We start from the raw sequence: 23,320 nt of genomic DNA on the forward strand, positions 1-23,320 counted from the left end.
ATTTCAAAAACCTAACAATAGATCAGCGCGGTCAAGTCACACCGGCAACAAAGAGAAGCAAGAACACCTCAAGCACCTAAGCAACAGGGGGAAATATCAGCACAAACCCCTCCAATTCAAAACCATCGCGCCCGGGACACAAAACCAATCAAATGCAAGCACCGAAAACTCCACGCCAGCACCCTTATCGAACAACTCGACAGAGCGAGCAAAAACTGTCAAGCAGTCACGGTCAAGCAGAGAATCTCAAGGGGATAGTCACTCCGCACAGTAGGACACCCAATGGCACACTCATTGGCACTGTTTGGCACCATGGTTATGAATTGTCATGATCTTTGAAGTTACTGGCAACACTGTACTTGTCTCATGTCATTGTTGTTTATAAAATAAATCAATTTTTGCTCATGGCCAATGAGAATAACTCAGAAAGAGAGTCACTTTTACTCAGAGGTATGGAAAAATTTCTAAAAACTGTTTTATAAACTTCTTATACAACTGAATAGACTTGACTCTCGCTCTGAGTTATTCTCATTGGCCATGCATGTTGAAACAAAACTGCAAATTTACAATTACAAAACAAAACAAAACTGCATAGGCAGAGGAATCCTAATCAATCAACCCAACTTTCCTAGAGGCACCAGATGTGATATGATCAAAAATCCAAAATTGTAAACGGACTGCAGCTTTGTGTGGGAGAGAGGAAGAGAAACGGCCCTTCACTACTAAGGTACTTTATTGTTGTTTGGGCTGAACACTTCGAAATCGGCTAGGCTAGGTTTAATTGGCTTTTATTTTAATGTGGCTGTGGGATTCTATACCTAGACTAGTGTGGTGGAAAAAGGCAAGATCGGTGAAAAAAATCACCAGCAGGATTCGATTCTTGTAGTGCACCACACCACTGAAGAAGCCAGTCTTTAGTAACGTAACGCTTTCGTCACATTCTTCAGTGTCATCGTCTTCAAATCCGCACATTCAGTTGGTACATGATCTTGGTCACCTCAAGCCATGCATTAGTGTTGTTGCGATTCTCTGCTGGTAGCCATCGTTGATCCCCGCAGCTTATTTTGATCCCCAGAAGAGCTCCAGCAGTTTCTACATTAGCAGCATCTTGTCACAGAGGCTGGCCTCTGGATCGTCACATTGGTTTGGATTCCCCTACTGCTCCTACAAAACAAAACGGTCAAACTGTCAAATTAACCGGTATGCCAACCATGTCATTATTCAAATGCAAAGAAAGTCAGTTTAATGACAGCACTCTTGGCTGTGCTGGCACTACTGCGGCACACGCGAGGCTCACTGAGAAAAAAGCTGGCGCAAAATAAGTGTGTAGAGTTACCACCCCTTGACTTAATTTATATCTACCATGAAATTACCCAAAGAATTGACTTGAAGCTTCGCCTTTGCCACATAGCCTTTGAATTTATTTTCAAAATTACTTTCTAGTCTCCTCGGAATTCATTAAGAATACTTTCCATTATTCCCTATAGGAGATCCCTTCAGAATGACCTTTGAATTATTCCAATTCTAATTGAAATTCCATTGTAATTTTTGCAAAGTTCATGACACATTCCATTTTTTTCTCAAACTCAGATCTGAAGTTTTGTTTTTCAAGCTTAAGAAAATAATGTCTTATTACACTCTTTCATGAGCATGATTGACCGCCCACAGTTGCTGCTCTGTTCTTTCCAGATCAGCTGCAATTACACAGAGAACCGACAGATTTTTTTTTTTTCCTTTGGTTTGTTTTTTCCGTTGATCTTGTTTTCCGTGCTGAGCACCAATGCTACCGACGTGCCAGGAAGGCAGCTCCCACACCTGGACCCTACATATCGACCCATCAACTCATGAACCGGGGACCAACGGCTTTACTTCCCATCCGAAGGAAGGCGTGATCAGAGATGTTATGCCTCAGAACATCCCGGCGGCGCCGACTGGGATTGAACCCAGGCCTGCTGGGGTGAGAGGTAATCACGCTTACCACTACACCACCGGCGCCGTTAGATAACCAACAGATGATGTTTGGGACTAACATTCATCCTCAATGTGTAAAAACTGGAGATCTAATATTTAGCAATACCAGCGCCGGCCGTGTCCGAAAGCAGGTCAAATACGGAATGGGAAGGAATGTGTTGACGTGATACTCACTGTGAAGGAAACCGAGAAGACCTTTGAGCTTCAGAAGGAGGAAAAAGTTTGCAGCTGCGATCGTTTTGGTAAACTAATGCTGATAATGACGTACCTTAAACACTAATGGATATGAAGGAAAGAAAGGAAAGATCTTGCCAACGGAATCAAGTGAAAGTGCAACAAACTGCCTCGTAGTGTTTTCACAGACTGTCCTAAAACCATCCTTCTTCATAAAGTAACAGTACCATCCGTAGACGGTCCACGGGGATCAACATGAACAAGTCCAGATCCTTTTAGAATTTATTTGAAATATCCCTACTTCAATTCTGATAAAGTTTCAACGTTCCTTGGTGGACCATTATTGAAATTCGATTTTAATGGTGATTCAGATGCTAGAAATTGGTTCTTGAGCACTGCAGTGTACTGGTTGTTTGTAGCTGACGTGCTCTTCTTTGAAAACTTGTCCGTCTGCCATGGTAGCCAATTTTCAGTAGCTCGTTCCGCTCGACCAGCAAACGGAAATCCATTGTGGAACCTGAAAGCAGTTTTCTTGTTCTTGACCTCCACAACTTCAACTCTAAACTTCGGGCACAATTTGGAGAGGAGAAAAAACAAGCAGGAAAATTCAAACGTATATTTTCAACCACAGCCTACTGCGATCTCTTCGAATGTCTTATTACAATCTTCCACCATCCGTAGTGCGACCTTCTTGTAATGGCGTTCAGCATAACAGCATTCGAATAATTCCCATGATTCTGTAACACAGAATACTTCTCTAGTCTTAATGAGACTTTGTAAATCTTTCGATATTGCGAACTTCAAAATATTAACTTAATTTTAGAGCTCAGAAATTGTTTTGCAGTTAAAATTATTTTTATGATTCTTGAAACTGAATATTTGTTTAAGATCTAAAAAAAATGTTTTATTTATGATGCAATGAATTTTGTGAACAGTCGCTAAGGAGAAACTCTTTGAATTCGCCCCTTTAGTTTGTCACCCTTGGTCGATTTCGCCACTCCCTCACTAAGGCGCTAAGTACGGTCCGTACTTCACGTAGAAACTAGCGATATGACCTGCCTGTGGCAAACGTAATTCCCATGTAAACTTCAAAGGGCCAGAGCAGCATGAGATCACAACCAAATGGCTCAAATTTTTGGAGTTATTGTGTTTTGGAGTGATTGATTTGAATCAATTGAGCTATAAATTGTGCACATTTACACAACAGTCAAAGGTCTTCTATGCGAACTCATTCCAAAAGTGTTCTTAATTTTCAGGCAATGGTCAATGAACTATGACATATTTGTGAACCAGAATGACCTACAGGTACCACAACAAATTATTTGGATCACTTTCCTGGTAGTTTCATTTACTGTATTCCAATTGTAAGAAGCTCCAAGAGAATCTTTGAAAAATATGGTTTTACGTCCAAATGCAAACGTGATCTTGATGCAAATGGAAATTACTAGCTATTCTTGAATTTTTATTTAGCTGCATAAGAGGAGAAAACTGCAAGATTATATGATTAAAATATTTATAAAAATCAACAAGAATGATACCTCATTGCACCCACCCCGCAGCAATTACTTCCTCCTTTCGGACATTATCGCCTGATTAAGCCTTTTCATTATTCAAGCAAACACCAATTATCAGTTCCTGTAATCTCGATCCACCTATCACACTCTCCCTCCCATATAACCAACCCATGAAAGAAGTGTTTCTCAAACCTCAAAAACCGTGAGCTTTCCTTCTTTAGCAACCAGAACAACGACGGTGAAAAATCGCCAACCCATTCCGAAGGAGCTTATATTTTCTCCATTTCCGGATCCATGCTTTTATGCACCCACGAACGACCAGACATCGGAAGGCTGCAAGCTAAACCTAACCTACTCGCTGCCTACAGTTTATGGCTTCAATTTCCTTATTATGTGACCTCTACTTTTATCGACCATCTATCTACAACTCCATTGCGTTTGCTGGCGTCTACACCCGGGACCCTGGAGGTGGAAGTGCAGCAATGAACCAGTTGCTGTGCCATTCGCCTGCTCTGCACAGGCGTCCAGTTCCGATCGTCGTCGTCGTCGTCGTCGTAGTTGTTCAAAGTGCACTGCACATTTGTTCCACCTCGGGTGCCTACATCATTCATGGCGCTGATAAAAGTTTTAGGGCTGATTTGCACCCAACATGCCGGAACCACCGGTTTGCACTACATAAGTGAGTAGTGCTGTAGCGAGGTCGGTCAGCTTGGGACTCATTTTCTTTACGATATTCTCCATATAACTCGATTGAAATTCAATCTACCAGTCTCTGATCATATTTCCCATTCATGTTTCTTAGGTTTACCCCTTCCATATCGAGAAAGTAGAGGAGAATTGACTGTAAATATCACCGAACATGACTCTTGTCCTAGTGAATGGTTGCCAAATTCCTCGCTACACCGCCGTCCCTAAAAACAGTTGTCTAAACAGCCGCTATTTATACCTCCTAGAGCAAAGGCACGGAAAGAATGCAAAATATGTTGCGCTTCTAAAACTCTCCTCGCCCCCACCAAGCTCGCAATGTTACCACCTGTTTCACGACCGGCAATAGATGGTGATAAGGTATTATAAATTGATAATTTAACCGCTTAACGTAACAGGTTATTTCATGGCTTCATAAGCACCCACTCAACTTGTGCTGCAGCAACACGGGCCCACGAGGTTGTTTGTTGTTCCGACCGATAGTTTTCCCACCCCTAGCTGCACTATGCTATCTCGATGATTTTACCATCGTCGTCCTACACAGGAATGATTCACACTGATTTACACACAAACATGCACACGAGGCAAAGTGCCAAGTGCACTTCCTCTTTAAAGCATTTTTCTGCCATGCGAAATTGTACATTGAAACTCAAATTCGAAAAACTGACCACTGAATCCACACGGCAAAATTTGGTGATTGAATGTCAAATTATTTTTCTACTTTTAATAAAAGTTTCAAGTGTTAGGCACCAATTCTAACAAAGTGCTTCCTGGCAGTTTTCAATATTGGCATCTGTCTCATCGCTTTTGGAGTGGATTGGAGTGCCATCATCGCCACAAGGGTTCGGTTTCACGAGCTTGGAGTGCTGCCAACCAATGCCACAAGCAGCCATCCGTGACAGTGCCATCATCGGTTCGTCCTCTTTGCATCCTTTATGCCGTCCGTGCCATTTGCATAGCCAAACATTTTTCAAATTCATGACGAACATAATAAATCGTATAATCGCAAATTATGCAGTTTTATTTTTTTGGAGCCATCATAGGTCGGTGTAGGCAGAAATGGCAAACTCGATTGCAACACGGTTCTGTTGCTATTTCTACGGTCAACTCCCCCTAGCTAGGTGGAAACCGAAAGTCCAACTCGGAGGTCCTTGAAATGTCGAGCTAGGCAGAGTTGACTGTATCAACCCGATGCAATGGCAGGGTAGTGGCCACAAAACAGAAACATGGCCCTGCTGTCGGTGCTTTCCCGATGATGTGCGTCCAGTGCAGTTTTTGGATATGATTTTATGGAACGTAGTGGACGCCACATCTGCAAGCGATATTACGTTGGATGAGTGATGATTCTTGGCTGTCCAAGCGTATTAATGTTTTGATTTGCCATTTTGGCGAATGATTAAACAACCACGCAAATCCAGATTATGATGATGAGTTTTTGGAACCCAATCCCTCGTGGAAGGTAGTTGATAGTTTGTTTAATTTTACGGGTGGTTAAATTTCCAAACTGTGGGCAGTTTATCGAAAATTTGTTAATTTGAATTTCGATTGAGCATGGGTCAACAGTTTCAATTTTTCTAAAGCTTATTTTAAGAAGCCTTTTAAATCTTTTGATAGAATTCGGCTATCGAAGTACATATTGTAAAGTGAAAGATTTCACTCAAATCGGCGGACATCGACCCTCTTGAAAGTGTATAGACTTTTTGAATCAGATTACAACCATCGGACTGCTTTTGTGGTACGATTTCAACTGACTAGAAGGGTACTGTGTATTAGACTGATGCAAATTTTGACATTTTCGCTCCACAGTGCTCAAACGGTTCCAAATCGGGTACTGATTAGTCTCCCAAAAATTGAACTCATTTGAAAAGAAACTGACTTCGCACAAACCATTTGAAGTTTATATGGAAATTACTATGGGGAAACCAAATGTTTTGTTAATATCCATCTAACAATTTACCATATAGCTCTGCTTTAAAAAATGATAACTGAGCTCGTAGAAAATTTTCTCAGCTACAACTTTGTGCTGAACCACTTTTCAATATAATTTTAGCATCAAAAGATATCAATAATTCAAACCAATAATGTCTTACGATTATGCTCAATCAACTGTTCAGCAGGCAACATTGGTGTTTCTGGCGCTTGGTATAGAGCACAAAAATCATGGCTACTATGTCACACTGCAAGATACAGTGTTGCTCACAAAACAGCTGCTTGATCATGCCATAAGATTATCAATCTCTTAAACAATTAATAACTATTTTATTTGACGTTTGGCTCAACAACAACATTCTGCTAAGTTGAAGCTGAGAAAATTTTCCATAAGTATAGCTTTTGAATTTTTGAACAGTGCCATATGGAAAAAGGTAAGAAGATAATGAACAAAAAGTTTGGATTTCCCATAGTAATTTCCATATAAATTTCAAATGGTTTGTGCCAAGTCAGTTTCTTTTCAAATGAGTTCAAATTTTGAGAGACTAATCAGGACCCGATTTGGAACCGTTTGAGCACTGTGGAACGAAAATGTCCAAATTTGCATCAGTCTACTGTGTATTGATCTTTATATAAGTACTAAATGGTTAAGTAGTGTTAGTACTTCAAATGAAATTGATAGCACTTCAAATGATAATGATAGCACATGCAATTTTTCATTCGTTTACAATATGGAAAGTCACTTTTTATGGGATTATCTAGGACTTGCTAATTATTCTGGAGTTTTGAACCTTATATTTTGAGGTTCAACAGAGAAGTATATAATAAAACAGCAAAAAATGTTATCTTTAATTTAATTCCACTTAATTAATTTTGGTATCCATGACAGATACGTATTTGGACTACAATGAGCAGTCTTCATCAGTGTCATTCCCACTAAAGAACTTATCAAAATCTATCCCCCTTAAGTACTCATCCCCTAGGTAAAAATAAAGATCAAAGGTATAAAAATTAAACTACAACGTGTAGAATCGGAACCTACCTAACTAATAACCAAAGATTTAAGTAAAGTAAAGGATAAATTTACGGTTTAGCGTCTTGCAGTCAATTTAATTGTTTCTTTCGCTAAACCATAAATCAAAAAGTAATTGATAATACTCATCACTAAGGCCCGGTGGTCGGAGATGAGGCCGGCAGCTCAACCCGAGCAGGAGAAAATAACTAATGAATACCTAATTCTGATTTGATACCAAAATCTGGTATTGACCAGCATGACATAAGAGGTAAAATACCAAAGAATAATACCAAAAAGTTACATGGAAAATACTTTGTAAATACCAAAAATTTGTATTTGGATACAAAAAGAATACCTGATGGTATTGTTTTGTTATTGCATTATCATAATTTCGTATTAGAATGGTTTTGTGGTAACATTTTTTTGGTATTTTACCCCTTATATCAGGCTCATCCACGCCAATTTAAGGTATCGATATATTCGTTCCTGCTCGGGAACTGTTGCATATCATACTGTACTGGAAATACTTCAGCATGTAAGGATGCACAACAAAAATGAGCTGTGTTTGTTCACATCGACTGATACTGAGTGGTTGCGGTACAAGCACATGTCGTCGATAATAGACGATTGTTGTGTATTAGAGAACACTTGCGCAAAAAAAACAAGGGTGGGAAACGGATTCGAAACACAAATGTCATTAGCCAAATACACCCATAGGTCCACCGTTGTAAAATTGGAAAGTGCACCCGTGTACTGAATGGGAATTGCTGGTTCGAATCCCGCCTTAGATTTTTTCGCAATTATCTCACACACACGTCTCTTACCGATGATATGTGCTTACCTCTCTCAGTATGTTCAAACTTTCCTGTAAAGGAGAAAAATCGACACAATTCTTTAATAAGGAAAATTCTCAAAGGCTTGGTAGCCATCATAATGAAGTTAATAGATTGGGTTGTTAGTGGAATGCTTAAATAAAACAGCAAAAAAAAGGTTATCTTCCATTCAATTCCTCTTAATCAATTTTGGTTTCTCCTAATTTTTTGGTATTTCATTATTATAGAGTTGTAGGGGAAATGACGGCTTCGGCATGCCAGACTATTTTCGGCAACCCAAATTGAAACAATCTAGCAAAGTTTTCTTGAAATGAAACACACGCACTACAAATTGTAGCTGATTTCGAGTTGCCGATAATAGAACAGCAGATTTACATGCAGTTCAAATGGAACGGTTGCCGAAAAAAAAACTGGTTGCCGACAATACGCGCTCTCGCTAGAGAAGATTGGAGCTTTGTAAAAGCGTTTCAAAACAGTTTTTGACAATTCTTTCGACTGAAATTGTTAGAGCAGGTGGCAGCAAAGGATTGTAAACAAACCAATACTGCATATGTGTGCGTTCCTTAGAGAAAACGGCTATAGAAAGAAGGTCGTTGCTTAGGTTGCCGAGAATACGTAAATTCCCCTATAAATGTTTCTCCTTTACTTACTTATCTATTAGATATTTCTTCATGTTTATGTCATAGCGAGCTGCACACTTAAAAATAACTAATTTTACACGAGACGTAATCCATCTTTGACGTAAATTATGGAACGTTGTAGCCGTCATTGGTCGATCTCGGATAAGTATGCGGCTTAAGCGCCACTCCGGTGAAGGTGACCGGATACCATGTTGAGTTTGCCCGGATGAAACTGCCACAGGGCGAGTCCAAGAGTAATCTTCCTGAAAAGAAGAGATCGAGCCAGCTTCACTACCACCGAATTTGAACGGGTAGAAACCCTTATTGCTAAAACAGCATAATCTCTCACACCTCGAAATATTTCCCCAAAGCTCACGGTAAGAGAGCACACAAACCTAAAACGACGTTACACGTCAAACTTTCCTCATCGGTAGTTCCACCTATTTCCGCCAGAGGCGCAGTTGCAGCAAAAGAGGTACGCAACATAAAGTCAAACTCTGAGCACGCGGAAGACAACAACATAATTACACGGACCCGAAACATCGTGAATACACTTTCTTCCTCTCATTCTAATTTTTAATAGGACAACATTGCCTCGAAATCAAATCAAACATTTATTTCACAACGGAAAACGGTAAGCTAAGATTTTATTATAACTAGCGCGTGCTTTCACAAAATTTCCATGCTTGTATTTTCTACTCCTCTTTATTATCTTTCTCTACCTAGTCCTATTCTTGTGTGCGTAACTACCTTCTATCTGTGCTGTGCTCTTGTGTTTCTTCCTGATGACGATGCAGCAAGCGGGGAACGGCAAAGCTTGGCACCCGGGTGTCTAACATTGATGGGTTGGGTGGGCATCCATATACGACGATACGTGCGCACGTTTGTCTTGCCGACACCCTAACCTTACAATTATTGGACTAATCCAAATATTAGCAATTCATGCTCTTCGACCTTATGGTCGGTAAAAAAGGTCCTCCGTGGTGCCCTCGCCGGACGCCACACTCAACGAAAAAAACAGAACGGACTCACCAGTTGATTTAGCTGCTGATGATTGCTGCGCTGCTGTTACTGGCGCAGCGACGGATTCAATCGATGCGCGTTCGACCGTTGGTGTTGGTGGCCAACGATTTCCACGTGGGTGGACGACCCACAAAGCCCCGCTCAGCGATGTAGATGTAGATCGCTTTTCACCGGACAAGGTGACGGTTGCCGGGATTATTCGCCCCGTGGATGCAGATGATGACGTTGAAACGTAAACGTAGCCGTCGGCTGGTGAAAAGAACATTAAGCACAATGCACAGATTTTCTTTAACGAGCACATTACCTAATCTAGCTTTTTTTTTAACTCTTTATTTGTTCCAAATTCAAAATAAATTACATTTCATTTTAACCTAGGTGCTCCAGTTACTGCAGTAACGTACCAGCCTTAATTGTTATGATATATATCTAAGTGTTTTTACATTGTTCAGTATTTTAAACAGGTTTTTTTAAACCTGCATGTCAGTATAACAATTGATATCTTAAAACTAAACACTAAAACTAAATCTTATCTAAGTATAAAGGGAATTAATCGTTGCAATTGAGGATTGTAACGATTTTTGCCGGAAATTATTAATTATTTTGTTGGACATTTGTGCTAAAGTCTCAACATTCGAAATTCTATGTACTTCGGTAGTACTGTACCAGGGAGGCAACTTCAAAATCATTTTCAGAACTTTGTTCTGAATCCTTTAAAGTGCTTTTTTCCTGGTAGTGCAACAACAAGACCATATTGGCACAGCGTAAAACATGGCCGGTCTAAAAACTTGTTTAAATATTAGAAGTTTATTCGTCAGGCAAAGTTTGGATTTCCTGTTTATAAGAGGATACAAACATTTTATATATTTGTTACATTTGGCTTGAATGCCCTCAATGTGATCTTTAAAAGTTAATTTTTGGTCAAGTATTAATCCAAGATATTTCACTTGGTTTGACCAGGAAACTGGAACTCCGTTCATAGTGACTATGTGACTACTACTAGGTTTCGAAAACGAAGCTCTAGGCTTATGTGGAAATATTATAAGTTGCGTTTTGAAAGCGTTGGGAGAAATCTTCCATTTTTGTAAATAAGAAGAGAAAATATCTAAACTTTTCTGCAGTCTGCTGCAAATAACACGAAGACTTCTTCCATTAGCGGAAATGCCTGTGTCATCAGCGAACAAAGATTTATGGCAACCCTGAGGCAAATCAGGGAGGTCCAAAGTGAAAATGTTTTACAATATAGGACCAAGAATGCTACCCTGAGGAACTCCTGCTCTAACAGGTAGTCTATTAGATTTGGAATTCTGATAATTTACCTGCAGAGTTCTGTCAGTTAAATAATTTTGAACTAATTTCATAATATAAAGTGGAAAATTAAACTTTTCAATTTAGCAATCAAACCTTCATGCCAAACACTGTCGAATGCTTTTTCTATGTCTAGAAGAGCAACTCCAGTTGAGTGGCCTTCAGATTTGTTTGAACGAATTAAATTGGTAACTCTTAAGAGCTGATGAGTAGTTGAATGCCCATGGCGAAATCCAAACTGCTCATCTGCAAAAATTGAGTTCGTATTGATGTGAAGCATCATTCTATTCAAAATTATCTTTTCAAAAAGTTTACTTATTGAAGAAAGCAAACTTATTGGACGGTAGCTAGAAGCTTCAGCTGGATTTTTATCCGGCTTCAAAATTGGAACAACTTTTGCATTTTTCCATTTATCAGGAAAGTATGCCAAATGGAAACATCTGTTAAATAATTTTACCAAGAAAGACAAGGTACTCTCTGGGAGTTTTTTGATGAGGATATAGAAAATTCCATCATCACCTGGAGCTTTCATATTTTGAAAATTTTTAGTTATAGACCTTACTTCGTCCAAATCAGTCCCCCATGAATCATCAAAAATATTTTCCCGAGAGAAAATATTCAGAAAATCCCGAGCAACCTGATTCTCAATAGGACTAGTAAGACCCAAACTGAAATTATGGGAACTCTCGAATTGCTTAGCAAGTTTCTGAGCTTTTTCCAAATTTGTGATCAAAATTTTACCACCTTCTTTAAGCGCTGGAATTGGCTTTTGAGGTTTTCTCAAAATTTTTGTGAGTTTCCAAAAGGGTTTGGAACTTGGGTCTAATTTAGAAACATTATTTTCAAAAGTTTTGTTCCTCAGGGCAGAGAATCGTTTTTTAATTTGTTTTTGCAAATCCCGCCAGATAACTTTCATGGCAGGATCGCGTGTTCTTTGATATTGTCTCCTACGGACATTTTTAGGACGGATCAATAGCTGAAGATCGTCGTCTATTATAATTGAATCGAATTTAACCTCGCATTTTGGTACTGAGGCAGCTCTTGCTTCAACTATAGAAGTAGTCAGAGATTCAAGAGCATAATTAATTTCATCTTTGGTTTGCAAAGGAATGTTTGGATCGAAGTTATATTCCATAAATGTTCGATATTGCTCCCAATCAGCCCTATGGTAATTGAAAGTAAAGCTGTTGGGATTAGAAATTATTTCTTGAAATATTTCAAAAGTTACTGGAAGGTGATCAGAACCGAAGTCAGCATGGGTAACCAATTGGCTACAAAGTTGACATGAATCAGTTAAGACCAAATCAATAGTTGAGGGATTTCTTGCAGAAGTAAAGCATGTTGGGCTGTTTGGATATTGAATTATTACACTATGCACCTGCAGAACAATCATCAAACAGAATATTACCATTGGAATTGCTTTGAGCATTATTCCATGAGCGGTGTTTTGCATTAAAATCACCAATAATGAAGAAATTAGACCTATGACGGGTAAGTTTCTGGAGATCACCCTTGAGAAAATTCTTTTGCTGGCCTACGCATTGGAATGGCAAATAGGCAGCTATAAACGTAAGTTGTCCAAATTTTGTTTCAACAGAAACTCCCAAAGTTTCAAAAACTTTGGTTTCAAATGACGAAAGAATTTTATGTTTTATTCGTCTATGAATAATGATGGCAACGCCACCACAGGGTCCATCAAGACGATCATTTCTATAAATCAAGTAATTTGCGTCCTTCTTAACCTTATGGGCAGGTTTAAGGAACGTTTCAGTTATAACGGCAATATGCACGTTATGAACTCTCAAAAAGTTAAATAGCTCGTCTTCATTATCTTTAAGAGATCGAGCATTCCAATTTACAATATTTAATGCTTTAAAATCCATTACTGAATTTTAAAGTCATGACAATATTATTTGCAAATTTTACTCCAGTTTGAATAGCATCAAACATGGAGTTAGATTTAAGCATATCAGAAATCATGTCAATTAATGAATTCTGTAAAAATTCCATTTTAGGAGCAGTAATGCTTTCTAAGTCAAAATTGTCAAAATTTCCGTTAGAACGTTGGTTAGCATTTTGATTTCTACCCGCTGCAATAGCAGCATAGGTAGCTCCATTAACTCGTTGAACATTGTTAGCAGCGAGGGGAGTAGGTATAGATGAAACATTTGAAGCAGGGGTGATATTTGTATCTACGGGTACGAATGTAGAATTTGTTCCTCGCTGACCGTTGTTAACAGCAGAGGAAATTGTACCTGGTCGGAAACGTGAAGCGTTTCCTACCTGACGGTTAGAACGAGATTGTAGGATCGCTTTGCGAGTCTTACATTCCCAAAAATTTAATTTGTGGTTTTCACCACAATTTGAACATTTAAATTTCTTAGGATCTTCCTTCACAGGACAGTCGTCCTTTGCGTGAGAGGAATCACCACAATTCATGCATCCCTGGCACTTACGGCACTGAGTGAGGTTTTGGAAATTTCCTCCAGTCTTCCTGAAGTGTTCCCACTTCACTCGGACATGGAGCATAAGGCTAGCTTTTTCTAAGGCCTTAAGGTTGTTTAGTTCACTAGACTTGAAGTGAACTAAATAAAAATCATTAGAAATCCCGTTGCGCGAATCGCCAGGACGGGATTTCATTTTCATTTTGATTACTTGGAGTGGCACAACTCCAAGTAATTTTGCCAGTTCATCTTTGATCTGATCCAGGGATTCACCACTGGGCAGTCCTTTCATGACAACCTTGAACACACGTTCAGTTTTGGTGTCGTAAGTAAAAAATTTGTGCTTCTTCTCAGTAAGATACTTGAGAAGACATTTAAATCCGTCCAAGGTTTCAGTCAATACACGGCATTCACCCCGACGTCCAATTTGTAGAGAAAACTTAACTTTCACGAAATTCAAAAGTTCCATGCGAAAAGCATGGAAATCGGTAGTGGTTATCACAATAGGGGGAATCTTTTCCTTATTGGCATTAAGCCGGGAAAGTTTACTAGAATTTTTCTTGGATGATGGATCATTCTCATCATCCGTGAGCAAATCAAATTGATTACTCAAATTAATTTCATCAGAAGGGAGATCAAGAGTTTGCCCCTTTCTTTTGCGTTTAGGCGCCATGGCGGCAGTAAATTTTTATCCAAATCGACTTCCAAGCAGATTACTATAAGAATCTGAAGGATCGAAGAGGAATTTTCCAAACCGATATCCAAGAAGGATTACCTCGGGTAGGGTCCAAACAAGGATCGAAGAGGAATAAGAGTTGAACAAGGTAGAAAATTTTTTTTTTACAGGTTGAGCACTGAAAAGTGCTGTTTAAATTTGTTGTAGCTTTAGGTAGTAGTAACACTTCCTTAAGCAAAAAGCAAATAGATCCGCACGGCAAGAGAGCACGATGCGGACTGACCTAATCTAGCTTATTTTCCGCACACACAAAGACTAGCCTAAGACGCACACTACGTATTGATTTATAATTATAGATAAACAATCAACGAGGAGAAATTAGAATTTAAGTATAAAAGTACAACCACGTTGCTTTAACTCACTTAACAAAACGAAACTATCACGCGAACAAAATGAAACACTTCCACTGCAATCTGCGGTTCGGACGAAAGTGAAGCGAAACCGTGACCCTCAGATTAGGGAAGGTGACCTCGGCCGAACTTAACGGAAGTTCGATTTTCCCGCGAACTTCTTCGAACTAGATAGGCAATGCGAGAGATTATTCCGATCGCTGGTCCTTCGTTCAAAGTCGGGTGTAGCCACACTCTCTCTTTTCCCAACTTTCCCGAAGATTTCACTGGACTCGGCCTTGGGAGAAAGTGTACAAGGTCGAGTGGCTTTACTCACAAGGCATTCTATTTTTATAGTAAATCGATCAGTGTCGTTTTGCTACTGGCATAGCTTTTGGCGTATGGATTCGATATATTTCATTCTTATTTTATTTATGACTAATTTACTATTTACAACATGGAGTGACTAATACAACGTAAACAAACATGTCATGTAAAATTAAGTGTTCCCAAACCGAATCATACGCAACTCGACGAAAAGTACGATTGATTGAATTTATTTTCTCGTTTCTTTCAACTACTTCTCATGTCATTTGGGCCGCTTGCATGTGTCGGTCTCAGGGCACGGAAATTTACATGAATTTTTGGTAGTGTGTGGGTATGAATCATTGTTTTTACCCCGTAACGTGGGTAGATCACCTTTTCGTGGTACGTTACGGGTTGTAAGATCAACCACCGATTCCTAGTCTTGACTACTTCAAACTACACGGAAACAAATCCGATTCCATTTTCATGAATAAAAAATCATGAAATGAAAAAAACTTGCCATCTCATGAAATCGTAACAATGATTCATGATTTCGTCATGGAAAATCATGATTTCATAATGCAGCGGAATCAAGACCGCTACAAGCGTTACACGTACTTGGCAAACCGTGTTCATAAACCACACTACATCAGGTATCTATTATACGCCTTTTGTCTTCAATCCTATACAAGTACTGATAGTCTAGTGGTCAAAGTATGGTACTAATAATATCAGGGCTCTGGTTCGAATCCAGTCTGATGCTTTATTTTATTCTTTTTACATTTTTTGGTTAAAAGTTAAACCCATGAATTTAGCTCATGATTTCAACTAGGATGATTCATGATTTTGGGAATGTTTGCTGCGTTACGCAAAAGTTGCTCATGATATCATGAATATTATTCATGGTGTATTTTCATAACATGAAAATACGCTTTGTTCATGAAATCATGAGTCATTATTCCCATTTCGGGATCGGATTTTTTCCCGTGTAGGGGAACAGAATTTTTCAGTAATCAAAGGAACACATTTAGTCCTTGCTACTTGTTATGCCTTGTTGATAGTGACAAGACTTGCCTTTGTCCACCGAGGATGATCTTGAAACAAGGAAAAAATGAGTTAGTTAGACTTTTTTCCCCTTGATTTGATTTCCGTTGATCTTGTTTTCCGTGCTGAGCACCAATGCTACCGATGCCAGGGAGGCCGCTCCCACACCTGGACCCTACCACCTATTGACCCATCAACTCATGCACCGGGGACTAACGGCTTTACTTCTCTTCCGAAGGAAGGCGTGATCAGAGTTGTTATGCCTCAGAACATCCCGGCGGCGCCGACTGGGATTGAACCCAGGCCTGCTGGAGTGAGAGGTAATCACGCTTACCACTACACCACCGGCGCCGCTTGTTACTTAGTCTTCATCTATGTGATTCCTAATTTTCTATACTTATTTTGAAGTGGTTAAGACTCTCAAAAAATTTGTCACATAAATTTCACTGGAAAAAAACACGTAACCTTCAGATATTAATAATTGTCTGTAAAGTACATGACGTTAATAATATTTATTACAAATCGTATTAAAAGCAATGTAATACGCTTTGAAACTTAGATGAATATATATAAGTTTCAAGTGAATTTCATGTAAGGTAAGTTCACTTAGATTCTACATGAAGTTATAGTGTGAAAATTTCTGAGTGGTGATGGCACAAACAAAACCTAACATGGCGTCCTAACGATGCATTGGTGACGAGTTGTTGCTTTATTCACAAATACCATTGGATTTGTTGAATTTTCTGATAAGTATGATGTTTTATTTTTGTCATGATATACCATTTATTTAAGGTATGTTTTTAGAACGAGGAATGGACGGAAGAGGAATGATCTCACCTGAAAAATTGGCAGAGGAAGTGCAGCTGGCCGGAAGTTTCTGGAACACATAACACATCCCTAATAAAATTGTTATGGTTAGTTTGCTTAACGACGTGTTTGGGTATCATCCAAACCATTTGTGGAATAGTTCTATTATATGTGTTATCGTTGGTTTTTAGTATTTTATAATAGAAATATATTATCAGATTCTGAACAATAAAATTTTTATTATCTTGAAAAATAATTTTAAAATTCCTAACAATGGATGATGCTACGAAGAAACCTACTAAAATTTAAGTGAAAACATATTAAAACCTACTTAGAAAGTACCATAAAATCTATGTAGATTTCTAGTGGATTGGGCAATGATCTTTTCACTTTGAGTAATTTTCACTTAGATGCTACAAGAGATGAACTAGCCTATGGCTAAAAATCTCTTTAATAAAGGAAAAAAAAAACTTAGATGCTACATGGAAATAAAATGAAATTTATTTCCAAATCCTATACTACCTATTAGAGTTGTATGTGGATTGAAAATTAGAACTTTCAAACCAATCCCCTTATGAAAAACGTAAAATTTACGTGAAAAACTAAATGGAAAAAATCTATATATGTTTTCATGTAACATCTAGGTGAAAATTTTCTGAGTGTAGGGTTCTGATGCATTGTTGTCATTGTTTAATTTTGTAGCTAAGGAATCCAATTTTGACTGACAGAGGGGCGCTGCTTTGCATATTAAACGTATTGTAAAACAATTTTACTGACGTCATATGAGTACCGAATACTGCTAGGCAACCAGGTTTTCGGCGCTTACTCCAAAATAGATTTCTCGACCATTATTTGACCGAACTATTGTCGAAATTGTCCGTAAATTGATTTAAGCTTAGATATACACTGTAAATCAATAGATTATATGCATCTTCTTCATCATAAAATTTAGTCCTTGTAATTTTTTATTCATCACGGTAGACAAGACCTACCGAACAGCGAATAGTTCACTTCAGAATTACCTCATTCCGGTCTTAGCGTTCCATTTGACTCATATTGACTTACTTTAACTTCACTGCTCAACTAAATAGAATGTACCTGCCTTGGAAAAAAATATGCAGATAGGTTACACGCTAAAATAAAACTACAGAATGAGCAAATTAGTTTTCAAGAAATTTTTACGAGCTGTTGAAGCCAATTATCTTGCCTCTGATCTAACCAAATGATGCTTATCGAAAAACACCAGATTTGACCTCTCCACGCACCGTAGTTCCGTAAAATTGGAAAGCATAATCTACTCCGTTCACCCCGATCAATATCATTTTAATCCCCACATGGACACAAAATTACCATCAAACCGTAGTAATCCCTTCGAAAACGAGCTGCCCAGCCAACGTGAACAATCAACAAACCCTCTTCAAACACGATCCACCAAACAAACCGCAGCTAACCGGAAGCAAACAAGCCTCAAACCAGGTCAACTGTGGATCTCCTCTTCCACTAATCCAGCCACGGCCACTTGAACCGATTTGTACCGAAAAGAGGACGGTCTCCCAATGCATCGTCCTACATAACATTGCCAGCAACAATCGAAGGATTCAAATGCCAATAAAGTATATCACTTTATTTAGACGCTTTACTTCCGGGTCACGAAGCAGAGCTGCTAGACCGGGGAACGAACGATTCCGTGTCTCGACCCGGTGAAATCAACCGCAAACCTTGTGCCTGTGCGTACAAAAGGAGCAATCGCCGTCTATGAAGCATCTCTCTCATCATCCAGGAAGAGGGGAAGGGAAAAGCCACCAATGAACGGAGAAGGATATTGGCTTCGAACGCAATCGAGCAGGAGGAATGCCTTCTTCTCTCCCGAACCGAATGGCGAACAAATTGGCATCGATGGCTTCTGGTGCGAAGCGTCTTGATTTCTGTTGTACCGTCTGAGGCTAACAATCACAACAAGTTAGGAAGAGTAGCCTTTCCACAAACGGAAATCGCGTCCCAGAGGAAATGAATTGAATTGAATGGAACAAATTGCATAACTATAGGCATAACGAGACTCGGAAACTGTCTTCGGTGTTATTTAGCACTTTCTTCGGAATTGAGTTCGGAAATTCGAGCTGATGGATCTGTCGAAATAATCAGGTTCGAGCTTACTTACTAACTTTATTGCGATAGCTGGGTGTATAGTGATTTATTCCAATCGGATAAAGTCCAGTCATAACTTCCATCCCAGTCAACGCCATTTTAATCGCATGGGGAGATCGGTCGGACAAGCGACCGAAAAATGGGAAATTCTGGCACGTTGTAACGAAGACGGCCCGCTAGTCCGTTCATGGCAGCTCATTCGGCATGCTGCTGGGTATCTAAAATTTGATGCAGACATTTATCTGCAATCGTTACGTAATCGGGACCTTTTCGACTTCATCGTCGTTGCCTTTGTCGTCGTCGTCGTCGTCGCCATTATTGGCGTAGGAGGTGGTGGAATAGTGACCTTGGCAGGAAGCGAACTGAATACAAATATATTTGTAAAGTCTCGACTTCTGCGGGGTGGATTATTGACCTTATTAGCTCACGTTGTTGTTCCTGTGTTTGTTTTTATGTTTGGAATTTTCTAAGTGACAAATCGACGATTAACGTACAAATACAAGTCTCTAATACACCATAAGAAGGCACGAGACATACAATAGAAGGACAAATCGTGATTGCATGCTATGGTTCTAAACATTAGGTCTGTTCCCTTACTTGCTTTTTTTGCATTTGCTGTTAGTTGCTGTAAAAAAATGATATGCTACGGGAATATACTTTTGCTTTTTGCTGTACAGATTCTTAAATTAAAGCAAGTACGAGAACAAATCAAACTTGTCCAAACACATCAAACAGTGAGTCTAAAGTCCGCTTCATTTAAGGCCCACGCACATTGCATCCGTTAGTGATACGTTTCGGCCAAATCTATTGTCTAACTGTCAGATTTACCACCACGGAACACCAACGGATGCAATAAGAGTGGGCCTTTAAAATCCGGAATCACAGATTATTTTATAGCAGTGTCAGTGTGTTTGGAAAGTGCTCTTCTTTCAATGCTGAAAATGTCGTCACGATTTGTGAAGTTTTCACATAATTGTGTCTGATGGAAGACGAGAGAAAGAATTTTTTCCGAGGTTACTGGAATTTGTCAAGATCCATAAATATTTAGATATGAGATATGAGATTCTAAAGATTGAAATATTTTCAACTAAAATAATGTACACTCAATTCTGATCTGTCGGGATTTTTTTAGTCTCTATTTATGATCGTGTCATCACAAATTGTAATCAAATTTAATGCAACTTGATTTAAAAAATTGTAAAAAACCCAAGTAAAATATGGTGGTATTAAAAATAATGTACCCATCCTGCATCGAAACGGAATAAAATCACGTACAAGCAGAATTGAGTGTATTTAGAATACATAGTTGAACTATGAAGAAGACACAGATAGGAAGAAGACACAGATAGCACACATGGCATTCATTTTAAAGCTTTTCTTCATGTCATGAAAATTTGAGCAATTGAAATCAAATCAAAATAGGCGTAGCAATATTGCCTGTTTTACTTTGAGCGTGTACGTGAACAACCAATCTACATTCAGTCATTCAGTCATTCAAACGACCCGAAACCAAAGGTGGAAAAAGAGGTGGATGCCTAAGAAGGGACTGATTTCCCCATAGGTGGATTTATTTAAGGATTTTGCATAAAGCTCAGTAGAATTTCCACAACATCATCTCAGACACAATTTTTTTTTACAATCAACGGTTTTCATGCTAAAATTTTTTTGAAAAATATAATTGCAAAATCACATCTTCTTCTTCTTCGCATTTCAAGCTTATTGCATATCGCATATTAGCTTATTGCGTGCTCTCAACTTAGTGTTCTAGATGCACTTCCACAGTTATTAATTGAGAGTGTTCGATGCCTGTACCATTTTTGCATTGATATGATTGTGTGGCAAGTCCAATCATACTTCTATGCCCAGGGAAGTCGAGAAATTTTCCAACCCGAAAAATTCCTAGACCGAACCGGGAATCGAACTCAGCCACCTCCAGAATGGTCTTGCTTTGTAGCTGCGCCTTTGCCGACTGAGCTAAGGGAGGCCCATGCGTTCACATGCGCTCTTTTAAAAAATAGTTGTGAGTCGAAATGGTCTCTTGACCTGTGGAAAAAATATAATCTCTTATACCGAAGACATCCTGGAAGATGCAGTCAAAGCGGAGATGATCGTGCAGGATTTTGTTTTTTTTTCTGGCAGGTTTCACCTGGAAATACTCAAGTTATTTAAGGTGATTCCATGCTGAGTCCACAAATGGCCGCTAACTAGGCTATACATGCAGTTCCTCTTCAAATTTTCAAGCACACAAATCTCGGAAATCAGTACCCCATTTCATTTGAAATTAATACTTCTTGTATACTGCAGTACAGAAAACGTGGAGTAATAATTTGAATGTTTAACGTGTCGTAGAAGCTGATATTTGTGCACTTAAAGTTTCGAAGTGGTTCCGAGAATGTCACAGCGATTCACCTTAAATGTTGCACCCATGCATTCCTGTGCGAATTGAAAATTGTTCTGAGGTTTGGTGAACTATATTTCTACGCCACTATTTCACAAAATGATAACCAATCTGCAAACATAATTTTCCACATGCTGGCCATTTATTGTCAACGTCTCACATGCCATTGTGACAGAAAATCCCGTAAATTGGCCATACGAGTGACAATCTACCGAATCACCATATGGTGGCGACACAAAAACCAGAATCAACGGAACAAAAAACCATCATAAATTCACATTTATTATGACATTCGCTGTCAATGTGATGCGTGGCGTCGGGTCAGTTCATGGAATATCATTCCCTATGGCGTTAGAATTGGTATGTACGCCAAATAGCTGCACAGAGGTCTAAACGTGCAATGCCACGAACTTAATGCAGTAGCGGTTTAGTGCTTGACTATACGTTTCGAAATCACTAACGTGTAAACGTGACGGAATCAATCTTTGACATAAATGATGAGACGTAAACAAACATGTCATGTACAATTAAGTGCTCCAAAACTGAAAAGTTCGCTACTCAACGAAAAATATGTTTGATTGAGCTGAATTTTGCGTCGGTTATGACTCATGTCAGTTTCCGAGCACATAAATTAACATTAATTTGTCTAAATGTGTATAAGGTCATAGTATCTTCAGAAAAAAAGAAGATGTTAAGTCACTATATTGAATATTTCTTGAGATAGGGTTACGGGATGCAATGTCAGCCTAGCCCCTTACTTCCGCCTATCAAGCAAATAACTCATTCATTCAGCAATAATGCACAATAGTAATAAAAAGCTAATACCACATCTGCTGTAAAGTTGTAATTCGTAATTTAATAGTCTATTTTCGGGAAAAGTTTTGAACATTTATTGCTCTATTCCAAAGAAAAGAGATTAGTTAAATTTTCTTAATTTTCGATTTTTAGGTGCCATGATTCTGCCGTATTATTGTACTAACGGAAATCAACATCAAAAAACCTGATCATTTCATGAATTGACAGCACTTACCTTTTTGGAACATGCTAGCCCAATAAATCAATATCGCACTTTTCACTCATATTGAACATTTAGAAGATTTAATGCTTTAAGGTGATACTCTAAGCAAGCCTTAGCGTGAAACTTCAAAGGCATAAATGTCAGCTTCCACAAAACATACAAATTTGAAATCGCTTCTCTCTGTTTGTAGTAGCACAGCAAACAAGGAGTAGAAATTTCAAATTTGTATGTTTTGTGGAAGCTGACATTTGTGCCTTTAAAGTTTCACGCTAAGGCTTCCTTAGAGTATCACCTTAAGCGCTTTATAACTATGGACCAAACTTTAGGGGCGTATTTTGAGACGTGTTCCTAATTATGGCCTGCACGCTATTTAAAAACTACCGAAATTTGGGTATAATCCACCCAGATCGGTCAAAACTCAACCTACCCAAAAATAGATGAACTATGTTGGGAGTTACAAGATGACAAATGGACAACATCAACATGAATCCAATCGACTTTGTTCATTTGTCAACGTATCACTCCTAACATAGTTTACTTTTTTTTTAAATAGGTTCAGTTTTGACCGATCTGGGTGGATTCTAACAAAATTTGGGTAGTTTTTAAATAACCATTCGCGTTGACGACGACTCTGTAACCGTTCACTCCCATAGGAGAACCCCATGATCAAATTTCGAATTTCGTGAAACATCGTAGATCATTTCTTATCGTGACACTTTTCGGCCCCGGAACCGCTGTGTCCCAGAAGGAGACCAGCCAAGACCCCAAGCTACTGGTCTAGAGCCGACGGTAACTTCCAGGGTGGGCACACAAAGCCACAAAGATTCCGGGTCTCAGGGCGTTAGGGCGAGGGAGACCGTTCGGATGTGAGGAGACCTAGAAAAATGTGAATTTTGTTACCTTACGCTTTATTCGGCCAGTGATGACAGTGCGGTGCAGAAATCGGGTGTTAGATCTCGGCCCAACGTGCCTGAAGAATACCGAGGTTGGCAGCTCGGACGGGA

The 23,320-nt window shown here is 39.0% G+C and overlaps 1 protein-coding gene across 2 annotated transcripts in view; it reads right to left on the bottom strand.

Moving 5' to 3' along the window:
• LOC135708482 (sodium channel protein 60E-like) overlaps positions 1–23,320 on the bottom strand; it is a 389,801-nt gene that overhangs the window by 194,079 nt on the left and 172,402 nt on the right. The gene's annotated exons all lie outside the window — the stretch shown is intronic.

The sequence above is a fragment of the Ochlerotatus camptorhynchus genome, unplaced genomic scaffold (assembly GCF_037179485.1).
Source record: "Ochlerotatus camptorhynchus isolate MF236.1 unplaced genomic scaffold, CSIRO-AGI_Acam_v1.1 ptg000330l, whole genome shotgun sequence".
Classification (NCBI taxonomy): Eukaryota; Metazoa; Arthropoda; class Insecta; order Diptera; family Culicidae; genus Ochlerotatus; species Ochlerotatus camptorhynchus.